Below are 22817 nucleotides of genomic sequence, written 5' to 3'. Positions count from 1 at the left end.
GTCCACCGCCAGTCCTCTGTACTGCGATCTGGTGTCTTGCTGCAATGGAATGCACCTTCCCCCATAGGTCGTTCAAGCTTTTCCTCATGTCATCCCTTGTTCTTGGGTGCTGTCCCACGGCGTTGACCCTGTCCACGATCCTCGCCATTGTTCCATCTTCCCAGCAAAGGATATTTGCTGCAACTGTGCTTCAAATAGCTGTGGCTCTACCCAGATGATTTCCTCCACCATGACCCTTAGCTTCTCCTCAGAGAATCTGGGGTGTTGTTGTGGTGCCATGGGTGTAGTGGGAGTGGTGTGGGTGAGGGTATGTAGGGTGATGTGTTGGGTTGTGTGATGTAAGGTGCGTGAGAGGTGTATAGGTGATGGTGGTATGTGCCTCTGGTTGTGTGAGTGCTCTTGCTGTCTCTCTCTGGTGGCAACGGTTTGTAGTTGTAAAGGGTTGTGGGTAATGTGTGTGTTTGTTTTTATAGTGGTGTGGATGTGGTGTGTGTATGGGTGTCAGGTGTGTGTAGTTTGAATTGTCCAATGTGGTATTGTTTTGTTTGAGTGTGTGTATTTTGGGCGCAGCAGTATGTACCGCCAATGGTTTACAGCCATTGAATGTCTGCCATGGTGATTCGTGGGTCATAATGTTGTGGGCGTTATTCTGTTGGCGTAACGGTGTGGGTTTTGATACCGGCAGTTTATCACCGACCTTTGGTCTGGCAGACTTGTGTGTGTGGCTGTATAGTGATGGATTGGTGTGTGTGTGCCACAATATGCTGAACGGATATCCGCAGCAGCGGCGGTATGTTGAAGGCAGTCAGCATGGCGGTAAGTGGGATTTACTGCCAATGTCATAATGAGGGCCTGAGTGTGGCACAGCAGACCTGTCCCACATTAGAGGGTCTCAGACACCAAGCTGTCAAACAGCAGAATGGGGATGTCAATGACAGCCACAGAGTTTACTGGGAGAATAATCTCTATACTGCAGCAAGGGACCCTAAACCTGGTGCCGCCAGGAGACTGGTCATCCCCGTTCAGTACAAGGAATTCCTCCTAACTCTAGCTCATGACATTCCCTTGGCTGGGCATTTAGGCCAGAGTAAAACATGGGACAGACTTGTTCCACATTTTTACTGGCCCTATATGTCAGAAGACACAAAGGAGTTGCAAGCAAGTGGCAAGACTGGTGGCACCTCAATGGCCCTCTTAATCCCACTGCCAGTGGTTGGGATGCCCTTTAAAAGGGTAGGGGTCGATATTGTTGCTCCCCTTGACCCCCTATAGCTTCTGGCAATAGATTAATCCTTGTGGTAGTGGACCATGCCACAAGGTATCCAGAAGCTATCCCCTTAAGGACCACAACAGCACCTGCAGTGGCAAAAGCCCTCCTGGGAATCTTTTCCAGGGTGGGTTTCCCTAAGGAAGTTGCATCAGACAGAGGTAGTAACTTCATGTCTGCACACCTCAAAGCAATGTGGAAGGAGTGTGGTGTTCACCACCCCTTTTCATCCACAAACAAATGGATTGGTTGAGAGGTTTAATAATACTCTCAAAGGCATAATCATGGGACTCTCTGAGAAACTCAGAAGGAGATGGGATGTCCTCTTGCCATGCCTACTTTTTGCCTACAGGGAGGTACCCCAAAAGGAGTGGTCTACAGCCCCTTTAAATTCCTATTTGGTCACCCTGTTAGGGGTCCCCTTGCTCTTGTTAAGGAGGGTTGGGAACAACCTTTAAAACCTCCAAAGTAAAAGATTGTGGACTGTGTACTTGGCCTAAGATCTAGAATGGCCGAGTACATGAAAAAGGCCACTAAAAACCTTCAGGCCAGTCAAGAGCTCCAAAACCAATGGCATGACCAGAAGGGTGTCTTGACAGAGTACCACACAGGACAGAAGGTGTGGGTATTGGAGCCTGTGGCCCCAAGAGCACTTCAGGACAAATGGAGTAGACCCCATCTCATTGTGGAAAAGAAATGTAAGGTCACCTATCTGGTGGACCTGGGCACTGCCAGAAGCCCCCTTTGGGTGCTTCATGACAATCGCCTGAAACCTTACTATGACAGGGCTGACTTAACCCTGCCCATGGCCACAGATGAGGGGCAGGAGGAAGAGAGTGACCCTCTCCCTGACCTCTTCTCCAACACTGAAGCTGATGGCTTACTGGAAGGAGTGGTTCTTGCAGACTGCCTCACTGCTGAGCAGAAGGAGGACTGCAAAAATCTCCTAGAACAGTTTTCTGACCTCTCTTCTCTCATACCTGGTACAACTACCTGGTGTGAACATACAATTGACACTGGAGACAGTTTACCTGTCAAAAGTAAAATGTACATGCAGCCTGACCATGTCAGAGATTGCATTAAAACAGAGGTTCAGAAAATGTTGGACCTAGGAGTTATTGAGGCTTCTGATAACCCCTGGACCGGACCAGTGGTGCTTGTCCCCAAACTGCATAGCAAAGACGGAGAGAAAGAAATGCTGTTTTGTGTGGACTATAGGGGTCTTAATACAGTAACCAAAACTGATGCTCACCCTATACCCAGGGCAGATGGGCTAACAGATACACTGGCTTTTGCTAAGTATCTAAGCAACTTTTATTTGACTGCAGGGTATTGGCTGATCAAATTGTCAGAGGATGCTAAAGCAAAAACTGCATTTTCTACCATAGGAGGTCATTATCAATTCACTGTTATGCCCTTTTGTTTGAAAAATGCACCTGCCACTTTTCAGAGGCTGGTGACTACAGTCCTCCAATGTTTGGAAGCTTTCGGTGCAGCATACTTAAATGATATTGCTGTATTTAGCTCCACCTGGGATGACCACCAGGTCCTCCTCTGGAAAGTTTTGGAGGCCCTGCAAAAGGCAGGCTTAACTATCAAGGCTTCAAGGTGCCACATAGGGCAGGGGAAAGTGGTTTATCTGGGCCACCTGGTAGGTGGAGAACAGATTGAAACACTACAGGGGAAGTTTCAGACCATTGTGGACTGGGCTCCCCCTACTACACAGACCCAGGTCAGAGCCTTCTTAGGTCTCACTGGGTATTATAGGAGGTTCATTAAGAACCATGGCTCCATTGTTGCCCTTCTTAGTGACCTCACAAGTAAGAAAATGCCTAAAAAGGTATTATGGACAGCTAGCTGTCAGAAAGCTTTTGAGGAGCTTAAGCAGGCAATGTGCTCTGCACCTGTCTTGAAGAGTCCAAACTACTCCAAACAATTCATTGTCCAAACAGATGCTTCTGAATTAGGGGTAGGGGATGTACTATCCCAACTTAACTCAGAGGGCCAGGATCAACCTGCTGCTTTTATCAGCAGGAGGTTAACCCTTGGAGAAAAGCGTTGGTCTGCCATAGAGAGGGAGGCCTTTGCTGTGGTCTGGGCCTTGAAGAAGCTGAGACCCTACTTGTTTGGGACTCACTTCATTGTTGAAACTGACAACAAACCTCTATTATGGCTTAAACAAATGAAAGGTGAAAACCCTAAGTTGTTGAGGTGGTCCATTTCTCTACGGGGTATGGACTTTACAGTTGAACATAGACCTGGGAGTATCCACTCCAATGCAGATGGACTCTCCAGATATTTCCACTTAGACTATGAAGATTCATCTGGGCAAGGTTATTCTTATTGTCCCTCGTTTGGGAGGGGTGGTTGTATAGGAAAGTACCATCTTTCCTAGCATGTTACCCTCATTTGTGCCTGTATGTCAGTATGTTTGTGCCCGTCTCACTGCGATCCTGCTGGTCAAGACCCCAGTGCTCATAGTTTATTTCCTAATGTGTGTGTGTGTGTATAGTGCTTAACTGTGTCACTGAGGCTCTGCTAACCAGAACCTCAGTGCTTATGCTCTCTCTGCTTTTACAATTTGTCACTAAAGGCTATTGACTTCCTTTACCAATTTCAATTGGCACACTGGACCCCTGTTATAAGTCCCTGGTATATGGTACCTAGGTACCCAGGGCATTGGGGTTCCAGGAGATCCTTATGGGCTGCAGCATTTCTTTTGACATCTATGAGGAGCTCAGACAAACCCTTTCACAGGACTGCCAGTGTAGCCTGCGTGAAATAGTGCACACATTATTTCACAACCATTTTCACTGCACTTAAGTAACTTATAAGTCACCTATATGTCTAACCTTCATTTAATGAAGGTAAGGTGCAAAGTTACTAAGTGATAGGGCACACTTGCACTAGCAAGGGTTCCCCCACATGGTCCAGGGCCAATTCCCGGGACTTTGTGAGTGCAGGGACACCATTACACACGTGCACTACATATAGGTGAATACCTATATGTAGCTTCACAATGGTAACCCCGAATATGGCCATGTAAGGTGTCTAAGATCATGGAATTGTCCCCCCATTCCAAATCCGGTATTGGGGAGCCAATTCCATGCATCCTGGGGGCTCCACCATGGACCCCCAGTACTGCCAAAACCAGCTCTCTGATGCTTGCAATGCAGCTACAGCTGCTGCCACCACACAGACAGGGTTCTGCCCTCCTGGGGTCTGAGCAGCTCAGTTACAGGAAGGCAGAACAAAGCATTTCCTTTGGGAGCAGGGTGTTACACCCTCTCCCTTTGGAAATAGGTGTTACAGGCTGAGGAGGGGTACCCTCCCGCAGCCTCTGGAAATGCTTTGAAGGGCACAGATGGTGCCCTCCTTGCATAAGCCAGTCTACACCGGTTCAGGGACCCCTTTTCCCTGCTCTGGTGTGAAAATGAACAAAGGCAAGGGGAGTGACCACTCCCTTGTCCATCACCACCCTAGGTGTGATGCCCAGAGCTCCTCCAGTATGTCCCAGACTTCAGCCATATTGCTTTGCAAGGTATGGGGACACTCTGGAGGCCTCTGAGTGGCCAGTGCCAGCAGGTGACATCAGAGACCCGTCCTGTTTGGTCCATACCGGAAAAGGTAGCCAATCCCCCTCTCAGGGCTATTTAGGGTCTCCCCTGTGGGTTCTCTTCAGATTCTACTTCAAGTTTCCTTCAGGAATCCTCTGCAACAACTTCAGACTCTTCTGACCTCAGATTAACCGCAGCCTGCTCCAAGAAACGCTGTAACTGTAACAAAGTGTCTACAAGAGACACTTTTCTTCAGCAACCTCAGCTCCAAGTCAGCAACTGCAACATTTTCCATGGTGTGCATGCTCTGGGGACTCCCTGTCTTCATCCTGCACCAGAGGGACCGAAGAAATCTCCCGTGGAGTGACGGAGTCACTTTCCTGCTCAATCAGGCACCTTCTAAGTTGACGACCGGTTTTCTTGGACTCCTCTCCTGGCGACGAGCATGCTCCATGGACCCCATTGACACAGATTGTCCTGAGGTCCTGCTGTCCCAATTTGGAGGAGGTAAGAGCTTGCCTTCCCCGAGAACGACAGTACCCCTTTGCACTGCGTCTTCTTCACCTGCTGAGGCCTCTGTGCACTATTTGCAAAATTCCTTTGTGCACAGCCTGACCCAGGTCCCCAGCACTCTATCCTGTGACGCTCAACTCACTGAGTTGTTCTCCGGCGGCGTGGGACCTTCCTTAGTAGTGCTGTACCAACTGGATTTTGCACCTCCTTTGTCCCCGTGTCCTGAGGCTCCCGTGAGTGCTATCTGGTGTTCTGAGGTCTCTCTAAAGTGCTGAGAACCCCCTCTTCCTCCTCACACAGAGTTGAGGCCCCCAGGTACCTCCTGTGTCCAGATAGCGCCAAATTGGCACAAAGCGCAACTTTCCCATAACCAAGGCTTGTTGGAGGAATCCAGTGCCAAAACTCGCCTGCTTCCAACTTCTCTTCGTGGGACATCCAGTGCATCATGCAGGAACCCGCTGACATCTTCCTTGGGTGCATTTCTGCAGTCTTTGTCCAACTGGGTACTCTTCTTTTGCACCCTGTTCTGGGTTGGCAGGGGCTCCTGTCCTTCCTGGAACTTGTTTTGACTTCTGGACCTGGTCTCCTTCCTTTGCACGTCTTCAGGTCCAGGAATCCACCATTTGTTGTTTGCAGTCTTGCTTTGTTCTTGCAATAACTCTAATCACGACTTGTAGTGTGTCCTAAGGAAAGATGCAGTACTTTACTCCTGCTTTTCTGGTCTCTGGGTTGGGGTAATTTATTTACCTTTACTGTATTCTTACTCTTCCAGCGATTCCCTACACACTACACTTGTCTAGGGGGAATTCGTGATTTGCATTCCACTTTCTTAGTATATTGTTTGTGTTGCCCCTAGATCTATTTTCTCCCATTGCATTCCATAGCATTTCCTATTGTTTGCAATATCCTATGTCTAATTACTTATCTTATTTTGGTGTCTAGTGTATATATAGTGTATAATACTTACCTCCAGAATGAGTATTGCCTCCAAGATATTTTGGGCCTTGTGTAACCCAAATAAACTACCTTTATTTTTGGTAACACAGAGTATTGTCTTTACTTGTGTATAAGTACTGTGTAACTATAAGTGGTATTGCAGGAGCTTTGAATGTCTCCCATTTCAGCCTAAGCTGCTCTGCTACAGCAACCTCTATCAGCCTAAGCTTCTAGAACACTACTTCATTTCACTAATAAGGGATAACTGGACCTGCTGTAAGGTGTAAGTACCCAAGGTACCCACTACAAACCAGACCAGCCTCCTACAGATGGGTGATGCATTGTGGGACCTGTTGTGTTTCAAGAATTACATGCAGAGACTGGTAGTTGTGTGCACAATGGTTGGGTAGGTGTTAGTGGGGTGCGTGGGCATGCAGGGGATGATTGTGGGTGGTTGATGGGGTGGGATGGATATGGGATAGGGTGCCTTGGGTTCAGTACAGAGGGAGAGGGTGACATGCCTTTCAGGTACAGGTGGTGAGAGGGGTGTGTCATTGACTTACTAGAGTCTAGTCCTCCAGTGAGGCACTCAGGATGAAGGATAGCCATGATCTTCTCCTCCCACTCGGTCAACTCGGGAGAAGGTGGTGTGGGACCACCTCCAATCCTCTTCCTGGCAATCCGGTGTCGTGATGCCATTGCCCGCAGCTTCCCCTGGATGTTGTTCCACCTCTTTCTGATGTCGTCCCTTGTGCGTGGATGGTTTCCCACTGCATTCACCCTTTTGACAATCCTCTGCCATAGCTCCATCTTCCTGGCTTTGGATGTCTGCTGGACGTGTACACGGAACAGGTGTGATTCCACCCGGATTATTTCTTCCACAATGGTCTGCTACTCCCTGTCAGTGAAACAGAGGTTCTTAGGGGGTGCCATAGTGGGTTGTGTGGGGAGATGTGTGCTGTGATAGGGCGGTGTTGTTTGGGGTTGTGCAGTGTGTGAGTGAGTTGGTGGCAGGTATGGTGAAAAATGAAGGTGCAGTTGTGGGATGCATGGTTGTGTGTTTATGAGTTTTATGTGGGGTGAGATGTGCAAAAATGTGACTTGAGTTCGTGGTGTCCCTTTCCAGTTGGCCGGTAGTTCTGTGGCAGCAGGTAGTAATAGCTCAGGACTGTGGGTGTGTGTTTTATAGTGGGGTGTGTGGGTGTGTGAAGTGTATATATTTGTCTCAGGTGTGTAGTTTTCAAATTGTCCAATGTGGAGTGTTGTTGTTGGTGGGTTCATTTTGTGACTGCCGCAGTCCGTACCTTCAATGGCGTTCTGCCATTGCACGACCGCTGTGCTTATTTCTGAATCGTATTTGGGAGGGCGGTTTAGTTTTTGCCATTGCGGTTGCAGATTCTTTGCAGTCTGTTTCCTGCCGTTGTTTGGCCGGGCGGGGTCAGATACCTCGCTCTTTTCTGGAGGATTTTGCCTTTGGGGTCGTATTATGGCGGTAAGATTCCTGCGTTGACGCTGGTCTTTTCACGACAGACTGAACCGCAGTTGTGGTAATTACCGCCAAACTCGTAATGACCACCTATGTCTTGAGATGCCTTTTTTGCTGTGGAGAGACTAATGAGATCATGTGGCCCAACAAATGGGCTTATCCAGCTTTGAACCAGACTAACAGGTCTTATAATAGTATCTTCATCTTTTTCAATTCATGACTTATGTAGGTTTGCATGATTAAGATCTGATCTGTTGTTACAAACCATTTCTGATCCAAAAAGGTGCTTCTGTGTTCATCTATTACAGAATATCTTTTCACAGCACTCGGCTTGAGGTTGAACCTTGTCATACCACCCTGAGTCTGTGTGTCTTTGTTAACTGTTACCTCTGTTGTGGTGTATTTCTGGATGTTTCATTGCAAATAATGTAATTTCCGCGTAGTATACATGAAGATATCTGGCGTAGTTCACCCTGTCATACCAAAAATCTCCATGGGCTCATAGAATGTATAGCAGTAAGATGTAAATGCCAATTTCCTTCTCAAGCAGCTTGCAGCAGGGCCAGCAAGATATTTTCAACAATATCCACATGACATCCAAAATGCAGAGAGATGTTCACTGTCATTGCAAAGATGTTCCAGGAATACATTCCAAAGATGTTTTACTGCAGCAAAGACAGCATTCTGCAAGAGATCTTCTAATCGCTGTAGGCGTAGGCCTTTTTTGTAAAAAAAAAGTCATTAAAATCCTCAATGAAAGAGTTGACTATCTGAATGTTCTCTTCATAATTCTTATCCACCCAAGTGATAAATTCCAACAAAGCCAATCTCAACATAGCTTCATGCACGCACTTGTGTATTTGAACTGCAGGGCTGTACATACGACCTTCTAGTACTGATGATATTGATCCTTCTGCTATCATGTCTGCTTCAATGCACAGGTTGCGAAGACCAGCGTCTTGATAGTGTTTTCAAAGAATGGACATGACATTGCAAATTGAGTGAAAGGTGCCCATTCAAAGAATTATTCTGTTTTACGTTGCTTTATGCTTCCACACAATCTGAGTTGCTTGTACATAGAGAGCTTGATCCATGACCACTGCAATCTTCGGCAAATGCAGTGATTCCCTCATCAGCTCTGTTTCATAATTTCAGAAACAGTTGTCAACTCAATTACAGGGACATTAATGGTGCACAAGTAGCCAACAGAATCCTGTGATGTAGGTCTCTAGTACTGATGGTAAATCCTCTCCAACTTGGTAGTATCTGTTTGAGGGTTGCTTGTTGTCTTGTAACAACCCAGATCATGTTCTAATTTTGTGAAAGCTTCAATTGTGCAACACGTTCTGGAATGACCAGTATTTGCCATCAGTGGCTGAGGCCCAACTTGTTCACCAGAAACAAACATGAATAATGCTTCAGTATTTGTGGTGGTCAATGTTATTTGCTTTGGTTTCTCAATGATTGGGATAGGAGCTTTAAGAGATTATGGGCCAAACAACTTGGGCTGTACAGCTCTACCGCTGACTTGATGAGTTGTCCACATACCAGTAAGAGTCTCTTCCAGCCTATCAATGTTATCCCATGCTAAGTTAGTGAAGACATGAGGCTGAATGTCCGCTGGAAGAACAATTTGCTCATTTAAGGTAGCAGCAAGTTTCTGAAGACACAAGGCACTATCATTTTCTTCCAGTTGTGAGTATGAAGTCCCATGACCAAGTCTGTTTAGAGTGCGAATGATTTCAACATTGCCTGTCAGCGTTTTTCGGCGTATTGGAGCAACAATTGCTTGGGGGGGTTTCTGCCGGCCATCTGCGACTGCAAGTTAATCAGACACTGTAAATGAATCATTATCAACGTCTTATGGATGATATGGCCATGATGTTGATGTCAAGTTTGTTTTAATCATTATTCTTATGTGCAATGATGTTTGATCATGAACACTAGTGTGGTGGGTGCATAACTGGTCCAGGGCATGTGAGCCCAGCCCCTTTTATTAGCAGGGTCACCTGACTGGTGACGCCTGTGTTGGAGGGGTGGTTAGTGATGGTGCAGCAGCTATACCTTAATGGCAGGGCTGCACAGCATGTGGCGCTATCCTCTTCTTGTAGAACCCGGTCACTATCTGTGCTGTATCTATACTGTCGGCCCTCTTCTCCCTCCCCATGAGGAGAAAAGTGAGGTGTCTCAATGTAAGGAGGGCCACAGCTGCAGTCAGGGATGACCATGGCCTGAATGACACAGAGGTCGCCTACCTTGTTGCCAGTGTAAAATAATGACACCAGTGTGGTGGATGCATAACTGGCCCAGGGCATGTGAGCCGGGCCCCTTTAATTAGCAGGGTCACCTAATTGGTGACACCTCTATTGGATGGATGGGGAGTAGTGATTGTGCAGCAGCCCCCCCTTGACAGTGAGGCTGCACAGAATGCAGCACTATCCTCTTCTTGCAGAGCCTGGTTACTCTCTTTGCTGTATCTTCATTGTTGGCCCTCCCCTCTCTCCTTACCAGGAGTAAAGCCTAGTGTCCCGATGTAAGGAGGGCCGCAGCTTCAGTCAGGGATGACACAGAGGTCACCTACCTTGTCGCCATTGTAAAGTAGTGGTCCGAGTCCCATATACTAACTAAAATAATGACACAAGCACTAGTGTAGTGGGTGCATAACTATCCCAGGGCACGTGAACCCAGCCCTGGTGACTCCTGTGTTGGATGGGTGGGGTGTGGGTGTTAGCATAGCCCCTGGGAAGGGGCTGCATCATTACCCGTCTAGCAGGATACTACACTCTGTAATGATGAAAGAAATAAAAACACATTAAAACACATTAAAACAATAATTTTGGAAACATTTTAGAGTGTGTCCAAGTGAACTGAGCAAGGTGGCTGAATCACCCATCGATTGTGGACTTGTATAAAATTGTTGACAAGTTTTCAAGGTATATAGATGACATCCTGCTGACCTCATAAAGTATATTCTGAAAGAAAACTGTAAGTGAAAGCATTCAGCTGCGGTGGCTGCAAATCTCAAGGGGAGGGGTTTGCAGGGGGAGGGATGGGGACGGCAGGGGGGAATAAAAAAAATTAAATAAAAAAGAACTTACCTTTTCCCGTCGCCGCCACCGACTCCTGCACCCTCGATCCTCTTCTGGTGTCCCAGCATTCACTGGGACACCAGCCCAAGCTCCCCAGCAATCCTGGCACTGCTTTCATGCTATAGCTAGCATGAAAGCAGCGTCAGGATTGGTCTGAGCAGCTTGGACTGCCACTCAGACATAACATTGGGGTCTGTGCAGTTTCTCTTGCCTGGCTGCTCAACACAACCAGGTTTGAAAAACCTAAATGCACATGTGTGCTTGGCTGGCCTGAGACAGCCAGCCAAACACACATGTGCACTTAGGTGCGCACACTCTCCTCCTCCTCCTCTACTCTCTCCCCTCCCATGGCCCAGCCCCTCCCCTCCCCCCTCCCCTCCCTGAACATGCTGCAGGCTGAGCCAGGAGCTGAAAGATAAAACAATAATGAAATATTGTTTTATCTTTTAGCTCCTGGCTTAACTAGGGGGGCGACACTCTTTTGCCATTGTGAAGGAGCCGCCCCTGAATGCATTAGTGCTTCAGTTGTTTACAATCTTGAATTGAGGACATGGATCAAATCAGGGTGCTTTATTATTTTGTATACTTATGGAAACATACAGCTTCAGGGTTTCTCTGGTGATCTGCTCTGTGCTACTTTGTGTGGTCACAAAGAGGGTCTCAACTTCAGTTTGTTTGGCTCAAGAATTCACGTTTTTGGAGAATTTCAACAGCAAGCTCCTTCCACCTTTAGCACGGAACCAGAGTCCCACGTTTTGACCAGCACTTGTAAAATCCAGATATTTATAAAACAAAAGGTGCAGTGTGGGGACAAGGATATTGTAGTACATGCAGCTGCTGCTTTAATTGGACATGGACAATTTTAATATTTATTGGGTCACACTGGACAAACCACACACCCCTAGCTCAACACCACAATCTAGAGATAAACCTGTCTGGGAGGGCCTGGAGCCCCTGTGATTTACAGATGGGTAAAAGTGAATTACGGGGATGTTTTACACCACTGTGTTCTGAGTGACAACACAAGCTTTGCTGTCTTTAATTTGATGTCACTCAGAACCCCTCGGTGAGAAACATCCCCATTATTCACTGTTATCCATCTATAATTGTATATCTTGTTGACAATATAGCCATATTAAATTCACAGAGGTATGATCACTATCAAAGTAGACAGACTGCAATTTATTTCTTACACTGAATGACGTGGTCAACTTTTGTTGAGTTTTTTCTGCCTTATTCAATAAACACAAACGTATAAACTGCCATGCACTTCTGTAAAAGTAAGAATGTTAAAGTGGTTCTTTGAGTTGTAAGTGGTGCTGTTGGATTGTCTCCATCACGTGGTGACTCTGCATGCTGTTTTACATGGAAATCAGAGGTGTAATGATTGCCCTTGCTGACCTCCCCTCCGTGCAGGTGGGTCTCCGAGCTCCAGGAACCCCCTCCGGCACTGTGCATGGACGGCTGGGCCCTGCATGAGAGCTCCTGTCTGGGTCCAGAGCGTAGGGTGTGCCCTCCATGTTTTTTGCATTGGGGTCATCAAGTTTCTTTAAGCCACTGATGAAAACTTAACATGTAGTTTTACAAGTCTTGTTACCGAATTTATCACATTTAATGGCAGTGTAAATAGGAGGCGTAGGTTGTTATCATGCCCCCCAGGGCTACCCTTTTTATTGAGCTCGGGATAATGGAAGACCGAGTTAATGCTTCTCAATGTATTCAAGTATTACCAAAAAACGGCATAGGCAAAGCCACATTTTTAAAATCATTTTGTAGAGCAATGCAGGTCCTATGCAGCATGGATGAGCATTTAAAAAAAACACTAGCATCATAGCGCTTTTTAAAAAACTTTTAGCCATGTTGCCCAGCAGCCAGGCTCTTGTACAACATTGTTGAAAAACTTTGACAATGCCACTAGCTGTCCGTAAAAGCATTTCAATCATGTTGTATGGAGGCATGGAGTGCTGCTGTGTCAGAGCACTTTCTTTAGATCAAGCGTAAGCATACAGCCTCCTGTATACATTTTAAGTATACTTCAGTGGGCTTAAAGCAATTTCATTTGCTCGTTTCAGTGTCATTGAAAAATCCTTTCTTGCTAGTGGTCAGTCATGCCTGTTAATTCCTCCTTGTTCTCTTTGGGAGCAGGGCCCAACTACTGTATAATTATGTTTTGTCCTGTTTTTCTAGTTTTTAGGGGACTTTTTGTTCTTCATTTCTGGTTGCGTTCAGGGAGGCTTCCTTTTTCATTTGCAGAGCATTCTTGCTCTCAGCTAACTTTCTCTATGAATGTTTGCTTTTTCTAGAATGTTGTTACTATTATTTTTTCTCAGCCAGCATATTACTTTTCTCCCCTCCCTTATAACCTGAATGCACAGTGTAAAACTTTTCCAAAAACAGGCGCCAGCGCGGGACAATCACATTCACTTAAGACTTGCAGAGCCTCTCATCTGGAGTCTCTCTCACCAGGGGCCCCTTCTTGCCAGTCCTCACAACATGCACATGCTGCCCATAACTGATCATCAGGGTCATAAATCTTCTCAGGCTGTTTGTTTCGCTCTCATGTCCTATGGAACACACTCTTCACTGCTGGATTACAGAACTAGGGGCCAGATGTAGCAAAAGAAAAAATTGCGACTCGCATTTTGCGAGTTTATGCGACTCGCAAAATGCGAGTCGCAATTTGTAATGCAAGGAAAAAAAACGTCCCGAAATAGCGACTCGCACCCGGACTCGCAACGCAGTGTGCGAGTCCGCAGATTGCGAGGTCGCTTTTTGCGAGTGTGGAAAAAACGAACTCGCAATTAGCGAGTAGGTGTCGCAAATTGCGATTACCTTGAAAATTGCTTACAGGTGCAGCAGAACACTCCAGAAACCACACCAGAACACTCTGGAAACACTTCCTGGCACATGATGATGACATCACAGCCAGGAAGTTTACAAATACACCTTTGAGGAGGGAGGACCACACCCTTTTATAACTGCTGAATTTCACACAGGACTAACAGCAGCTGCCATGGAGGGAACCCCAAGAAAGAGGAAGCTCAAATTTTCTGAGAGGGACCTGGAGGTGCTGACAGAGGAATGCTGTCAGCACTATGATGACTTGTTTGGGAGAGCAGCCCTCTATGTTCCTGAGGCCACATAAAAACAACTGTGGCAGGACATCCAGGACAAGATCAATTCCCTGGGGGCGGAGCCATAGGACCATCGACGACATCAAGAAGAGGTGGTATGACCTCCGCTCCCGGACCAAGGAGAGGGTGGCTGAAAGGCTCCGGGAGATGAGAGGCACAGGAGGGGGACCATCGTCTGTGCCACCACCCACACCCCTGGAAGAAAGGGTGGAAGAAACCTTGGAGCAGGAGGCAGTATCTGGATTTGGGGACCTGGACACCTCAGAGCCCAGCACATCAACCGGTGAGTACCATGTGATATGCCTGTACCCCTATCAATGCCATACCCCCACCCACCATGTACTCGGGGGCATGCACAACCAAAATAGCTCCATTTCAGGGTAGCAAATGCCAGAATTATGCATTATGGGAAATGTAGTCAAGTAGGCAGTTCATAGGCAAATGTTTATTAGGAAGTGTGCAATAGATAGTAGACACTGACAGTCTGTTCCCCATGTCCCACAGGTCTCCAGCAAGACACCACCAACACTCCAAGCACCCAGGCCCATGAGGACACCCCAGGACCCCCCAGCACCCCCACCTGCACGGTCAGCAGCATCCCTGCAGTAGCCACACCTGCTGCAACAATTCCGCAAGAGGCTGCCCCAGCAACAGGCAGGGAGGAGACAGGTGGAAGCACAGGGCAGCCACCGCTGCGCAGGCGTCGCAGGTCAATACCATCTGGGCTGCAGTCTGCATCCGGGCTACTTCCTCCAACCACCAGTGAGGCACATCTGCTGCATGGTCAGCGCCTGCAGAACAGAATTTTGGGCAGAATTAGTGGTGTGCTGCACCGCTTTGTGCGCCACAACCATGCCAGCATGCAGCACCTCAACACACGGATGGACATGATCTGCAGTAACACTGGGGAACTTTCCCCATGCCATGAGGGAACTGGCGGGAGGACTACTGGCCCAGGCAGAGGGTGGGCGGCGCAGGGATCGGCAGATCATGCACAGACTAGACAGGATGGCCACATCCATCGGCAGGCTCGCCATGAATACCACAGGCCTGTCGAGGAGGACAGTTGGGCTGCAAATGGAGATGGGCCATTTTGCTGGGGATGTGGCAAGGGGCCTGGGACGTCTCACCCACATTATCGAACTGATGGAGACACGGGAAATGTCGAGGGCCACAGGGGAAACACCCCAGGACAGTTAGGAGGGCTCAACAGTGAGCAGTGTCTCTGTCACTGACAGCAGGGTGCTCAGGAGTGGCAGGCAGAGCACCACGGAAGCAGCAGGGACCAGCCAGGCTGGCAGGAGGGGCAGAAGGTCTTAGAGATCACCCTGGACCATTAAATGTGGCACATGACGTTAATGTGCCACATGCCTGGTTGGCATTTTACTGCCCATGGACAATCTTCACTTGTGAATAGTTTATTTAATACACTAAAAAAACAGTTATTTTTTTGCCACTTAACAAATGGAGTTTTTGGTTAATAGGTGAGTATGGTTGGAGTTGACAAGTACCGTCCAAAATATTGTGTTGCAATGTGTTCCCGTCTCAGTCTGCCTTGATTTGCCAAACTCCTATCCCCATGATGGCGATGTGGTTGTGCTTGCTCTTCATCATCAGGATCTGGGTCTGCAGGGGTGAGAGGTAGCCCACGTCGGGTGGCTATGTTGTGGAGGATGGCGCATGCGACCACAATTTTAAATGCGGTAATGGGGGTGTATTGGAGGGCACCTCCACTGCGGTGGAGGCAGCTGAATCTTGCCTTCAGGAGTCCGAAGGTGCGCTCAATGAGGTTCCTGGTCCTCTTATGTGCACTGTTGTATTGCCTCTCTGAATCATTGCTGGGTGTTAAAAACTGAGTCATGATCCAAGGCCTGAGAGCATATGCACTGTCACCTGTTGGGCACAAGAGTACACTGTTAGGAAGTCCAGATTGTCGTGCACAGTGACCTGTGTGTATGTCTGCAAGTGTCTGTGGCTCTACCTAGGAGGTAACCGTCTCCGAATTCCCCACGTTCCAGGCGTTGATGTATCCCAGTATGCCTAAAAATGTATGAGTCATGGGTACTGCCTGGAAACTTAGCTACAATGTCAGTGATGACATAATGGGCGTCACAAACGACCTGAATATTGAGTGAGTGGGTACACTTTCTGTTGCGGAAAATGTGTTCTAGATTAGCAGGGGGGCATATTTGAATGTGTGTCCCATCTACACACCCTATGACATGGGGAAAGTGGGCAATGCGGTAAAAGTCCAGCTTGGTGCTGTTCATTTCTGCCTCATTCCTTGGTAAGCATATGAAGTGGGACATGTGCGTGACTAAGGCATCTAGGAAGGCCCTGAGGAACCTTGATACTGCACTTTGGGATACCCCACCTGCTACAGCAATGACCCCCTGATAGCTCCCTGAGGCCAAGAGGTGCAGTGAGCATAGCACTTGCACATGCGTAGGGATGGCGCAGCCACGCAGAGTTTGGTGCTCTAGCTGTGGTTTGAGTAAATCTATTAATTCTAGGATGGCTGCGCTGCTAAGGAGGTATTTGTCATAGATCTCATCCTCAGTTTGCTGAAAAAGAGTCTGCCTTGTTCTATATATCTTCTCCTGTCTGTGGCCCCTCCTCCTCCTCTGCTGGGCTGCGTGGACTCTCCTTCTCACTGCTATCAGGTATATCTCCGCAATCTTGTGTAACCCAGATGCCTTCTGGGTCTCCTTTTATACTTTGGTAATGGTTACCACCTGCTCTGAGTTAGTGGTAAATGGGACATGCAAAATGGCCTTTTTGCGACTAGTCGCAATTTGCGAGTTGCAATTGCATAAGGTTTGCCACTCGCAAATTGCGACTTGGTATTTGCGGGTCGCAAAATGGGGTCGCAGCGGATGCGACTCGCAAACCTTTGCTACATCTGGCCCCTTATCTCTGTTTTCATTTTTTTTCCTGACTTCCAGCCAGGCAGATATTCTGAGTGTCCGGTGAATATGCAGATATCGCCCATTCTCATCCCTGGTATGGAAACCACTCCCATGCATATTCAGATTGTGCTCTGTGAAAGTGCTGCCCGGCAGAGGTGGAGTGTGAATAGATGTGGTCCCTCCCTCCTGTGCACGCTCCAAGAGCCTGAGTGTGTATGCAGCCCAGGAGACTTTATTGTTCCTTTGTACACACACCAGGGGGCGAAATATACATATGTGGCTTCAAAACAATGCAGTTTGTGCTCACACTGAGTGTCAATTCGCAAATGTCTTTGCATAAACCTGCACCAACATTTTGGAGTTAGTTTTGGGAAAAACTTTGGCATTTCAGAAGCAACAACCACAGCCTCATCCATAAAAGAGATGTTTATTTATCGGAAGAGGAATAAAACATGTCAGGAAAAAGTGTGTGAGCCCTGGCTACTCCAATAACATGTTACTAAACTGCATTATTTGCACACCTTCCGTTATTACTGATTTTGGGCACTTGAAAGAATATGCACACTTCACATCGCCTCAATACCTCCTCCACACATGCTTTAGTGTCTGACCATGCAACTCTGAGATGTTAACCTTGAGATCTCAAGGTCAGATCACGTATTCTTGACACTACCAACAGTCGTTAAGCTGACTAGTAAACTTCTATTAACTGTGTTTGATTTACATGCTTGTCAAGTTTGGTGATACAAGTTAAATGTTCAGTGTACATACATTGACAAACTACACCTACACAAGAGTACTCACAAACGGTAAGTAGTGGAAGAACAACTTCTAGTGCCCCACGCTTCAACGCGCCCACATTGCCACTGCCTCTAGTTTTAGAACATTTTGATTCTTCCCATTAGGCCACTTGCCCCTCACTGACCCTCTTTCTACCTCTTAATAACCCACATTGGATGGCCTCCTCTTATTAAACCTTATCCCAGGTATTCCCACTGTCCCCTTGTAGATATTTTCCTCGCTCTACCTATAATCAGAGCTACCAGAATTATGTACCAAGAGAGGACCAAATTGTGTGGCATGGTTGACAATATATTTTGTGTCCAGAAAAGACAAATTATTGGTGTAGTACAGCACATCTTGTAGCAATATTATACCTTTCTTTGTCATGTTTATGCATGGTTAACTCTACCCCATTAGTATTAGTGTAACACTTGAATACAGCAATCAGTAGTTAAAAGCTGACCTGCAACTGCTAGCAAAGTGTGTGCCACTGTGCTGCTGAAACAAGTGTGTTAGCGTTTTTAGTAATTTGTAATCAATTTGAGATATAAAAAATGTTTATAAACTTTGTTTTGTTTGCAAATTATTCAGAAAATGATGGACTATGTGACAAGTGCAGCCGCTGGCCAGTTAGCCAGTCAGCAACTCTGATGGTGGACTGGTGAAAGTGGTATTCTATTGGAATTTGTATGGCAGATTTATATTAGGATGCTATGCAGATAGAGGCAGAAGGTAAACTGAAGTACTTTAGTTATGTGCAGGGCCACTGGAATTATGTGGCAAGAAAAGACGAAATTATGAGGCAGAGTTGACCAACCTATGTGGCAAGAAAAGTCCAGTTATGAATTTACAATGCAGCTAACTCTAACTCAAGCAAATGTGGGACTTATTGCATTGCAAATTCTTGTTTTAACTTTCAGTCTTATCTCACCTCAGGCTCGCAGCTGTATAACAGGGACAAACATGGCTAAAAACATTGACAAAGCCAATACCTCTCGAACGTGAGACCTATTGTGACTCTGTTCACCATACGGCTGTAAAAGCCATTTTGGTTGTTATATTCTATTCTTCAGTTGCCAGTTTTCTGTGGGACTTCTGCCTCAATGAGGGAGAATGATTCAAACATACACATCAGTGAAAGACGCCAAAGGGTGGAAAATGTCTTTTAGAACTCATACTTATTGTAGAACACATAATTTTAAATATGACAACGTCATAGTTAAGCTGCATTTTTCACTAAAAAGGTTTATTTTGACTTGTCAAACAATTAGCAAATTCAGCTTCAGTGTCTTCTGTAATGTGTAAACGTGGGAGTACAAAGGGGCATATTTATACTCTGTCTGCACCGAATGTGTGTCAAAAAATTTGACGCACATTCAGCGCAAACCTTGCACCATATTTAAACTTTGACTCCCTAGCCCACGGACGGCAAAATCCCACTGTCTGCATAATTTTTTGGATGCGGGAACCCACCTTGTGTTAATCATATGCAAGGTAGGCGTTCCCGTCCAAAAAAATGACTTAAATGGCCGTGTGTCGTATTTATGCTTCCGGCCAAAAATGCCGCAAGGCCGGGGGGCGGAGTTGGAAAATGACGCACAGCCCGATTAGCGTAAAAAATTAACGCCTGGGACAAGGCAGGAGTTAAAATGGGGCAAACACACTTGTATTTAATCAGAACACACAGAAGCAACAGCAGAGCAGCAAAAGGGAGACATGGAGGTGCTTCTCATGCAGCGTGCATGCAGACGCAGAGCCCAGCAACAACAACAGCAGCTACCACAACACCAGCAGGGACCCCAAAGGCAGCACAGAAGGCATGAGAGGATATTCTACACCAGAACAACCCTTCATGGCCTCAGGGAGCTTGACATCATCCAGAAATATAGGTTGAACTGGCAGGCCATTCAGCAGCTGCTGCAAAACATAGAGCCACAGTTGGCACCCACCTTGCTGACACCCTGCACCATCCCAACAGAAACCAAGCTGCTAGCTGTACTTCACATGTTGGCAAGTGGCTTTTTTCAAACAACTGGTGCCCTGGTTGCTGGAATATCACAGCCATCATTCTCTGCCTTCTTGCCCAAAGTACTGGATGCCATCATTGGACTCACACCCGCCACATCTGCTTCCCAAACACACTGCAGAAGCAGCAGGAGACAAAACAGGAGTTTTACCTCATTAGTAGCTTCACACACGTCCTTGGTGCCATCGACTGCACACATGTACGCCTTGTGCCACCTGTTGCAACTGAACACCTCTACCGCAACAGGAAGCACACACATTCCATCAATGTGCAGGCCATTGTCGATCACCAAGGACTGATCACCAACATCGTGGCAAAATATCCTGGGAGTGTCCATGACTCATTCATCTTCCGTCATTCTACCATCAATCAGCACTTCCAGGATGGATGGTATGGAAATGGACAACTTGTTAGTAAGTACAAAAACCTACTTATATACACACTGCACAGCAACCCTCTAGGACGCACAACACATACACCACAACAGCAACATGTGGACAGGAACACACTGAGGTCGTGACATTGCTAGCCATGTGTCATAGGTCAGCATCGAACATGTCACACATCTGAAATTAGTGTACAGTCTAATGTAAAGACGTCAATGATCACAACGTTTGGAGAGGTTTGCCTATTTGTCACCTTGCAAAATGTAAGCGTCTCACTGATGTTTAAATTAATATATTGCATAAGTCTAAAGGATTGGGATGTCCAGGGTACATTGATGCTAACGTGTTACCACCACTGTCAAAATGAATCTGTTTATGGAAATATCATCTCCCCCCCAGTGAAGACACAGGAACACCTGTATCACAAGTCACAATGCTAGGGAGTGCACAATGTACTGCAAATCCCAAAACATACTGCTGACAACCGGTCAGCAGGCAAACACTTGTTCAGCCAAGGAAACAACCCAATGCAGATGGTACATCCTACAAGCCTGGGAAGGAACACAATAATACAAAAGAGTCACAGACAACACAAGACAACTACTGTCATGCAAGGTGATTTCAATGGAGCAAGCTACATCAACATGATCCCATTCATTTTCTTTTTCAGATGCTCAGGGGTATGGGATCCAGCCATGGATAATGACACCATTTGGCAACCCCTGCACTGCAGCAGAGTGTGCCTACAATGACGCACATAGGAGGACACGCAGCATAGTCGAGAGGACCTTCGGCATCCTCAAGTTGAGATTCTGGTGCCTCGACATCACTTGTGGCAGCCTCCTATATTCCCCAGAAATGGTCTGTAATATCATTCTAACATGAGTCATCCTGCACAACATTTGCATACGAAGGAACATTCCCCTCTTAGAACCAGAGCCACACATGCCTGAAGAGGAAGAAGAGGAGGATGCTGGCCTGCAACATAAGGGGGAACAACAAAACACGGCTGCTGGATTTTATAGGCGCCAACATATAGTGAACAATTTCTTTTAAAACTAATCACCATCACCACTGTATTAACTAATGTAAATAAACACCGATAATAATCACCATATCATGGTCTGGCTCATCATTTTTGCTCACCTTTATCTCTAACTATCAGAGTAAGAGTGTAGCCTCATGGAGCATTGCTGATAAACCGATCAGGACACAGAAGTTTCCTGAGCAATTGTGATGCGTATCATACAACAGTCACATACACACACACACTGTAAATGACATATATCCTGTACATTTCACCTTTGAAGGGCAATAGCAGAGGACCACACCTATTTCACACATACATGTTGGCAACATGGTTCATCACAGCATGTATTGTGGTTTCTTGTGATATTGTGCATATCATATAAGTGGTATAGTAGGTGCTTTGCATGTCTCCTAGTTCAGCCTAAGCTGCTTTGCCATAGCTACCTTCTATCAGCCTAAGCTGCTAGAAACACCTCTATTCTACTAATAAAGGATAACTGGACCAGGCACAGGGTGTAAGTACCTTTGGTACCCACTACAAGCCAGGCCAGCCTCCTACAGCTGGGAGTTCAACATGAGGTTGAAATTGCCTCCCAGTTCTGCTATAGCTGGGGGCATTTGTATGAAAGTACCCTCTTTCTTGGTATGGTTACCCCCCTTTTTCTGCCTGATGTTAGTGTGTCTGACTGTGTGCACTGGGATCCTGCTAACCAGGACCCCAGTGATGTTGCTCTCTCTCCCAAAAGTCTGTATTTCACCCACAATTGGCACCCTGGTGCCCCATTATAAGTCCCTAGAATATGGTACCTAAGTACCCAGGGCATTGGCGTTCCAGGGGATCGGTATGGGCTGCAGCACATATTTTGCCACCCTAGGGAGCCTAAGCAAAGGGTTCTGCAGTACTGCCATTGCAGCCTGCGTGAAAAGGTACAAGCACCCTTTCACTGACACTTTTCACTACACCAGGTCACTTATAAGTCACCCCTATGGGCAGGGTGTCACGTACCTTTGTGTGAGGGAACCCCTGCACTAGCAGAGGTGCCCCCATGAACTTCAGGCCCATTTTTCCAGACTTCATGAGTACAGGAACGCCATTTTACGCAATACCTATGTCCAGCTACATAATGGTAGCTCCGAACTTAGGCATGTTTGGTATCAAACATGTTGGAATCATATCTCAAGCATTGGTTGTATGATTCCATGCACTCTGAGGGCTCTTTCAAGGACCCTCAGTATTGCCATTACAGCCTTCTGAGGGTTTCCAGGCAGCCCAAGCTGCTGCCACCTCCCAGACAGGTTTCTGCCCTCCTGTTGCTTGAGAAGCTCGAGCCCAGGAAGGCAGAACAAATAATTTCCTTTAGGAGAGAGGTTTATACCTTCTCCCTTTGGAAGTAGGTGTTACAGGCTTGGGAGGGGTAGCCTCCCCAAACCACTGGAAATGCTTTGAAGGGCACATTTGGTGCCCTCCTTGCATAAATCAGTCTACACCGGTTCAGGGACTCCCAGTCCCTGCTCTGGCACGAAACTGGACAAAGGAAATGGGAGTGACCACTCCCCTGTCCATCACCACCGGTGGTGCCCAGATCTCCTTCAGAGGGACCCTGGGTTGCGCCATCTTGGATTCAAGGTTGGCAGGGACCTCTGGGAGCATCTGAGGGGCCCGTGTGAGCAGGTGACATCTGAGCCCCCTACTGATAGGTGG

This window comes from Pleurodeles waltl, chromosome 11, assembly GCF_031143425.1.
Source record: "Pleurodeles waltl isolate 20211129_DDA chromosome 11, aPleWal1.hap1.20221129, whole genome shotgun sequence".
Taxonomy (NCBI): Eukaryota; Metazoa; Chordata; class Amphibia; order Caudata; family Salamandridae; genus Pleurodeles; species Pleurodeles waltl.
The sequence above is the reverse complement of the archived record's forward strand: the minus strand, read 5'-3'. Positions refer to the sequence as shown.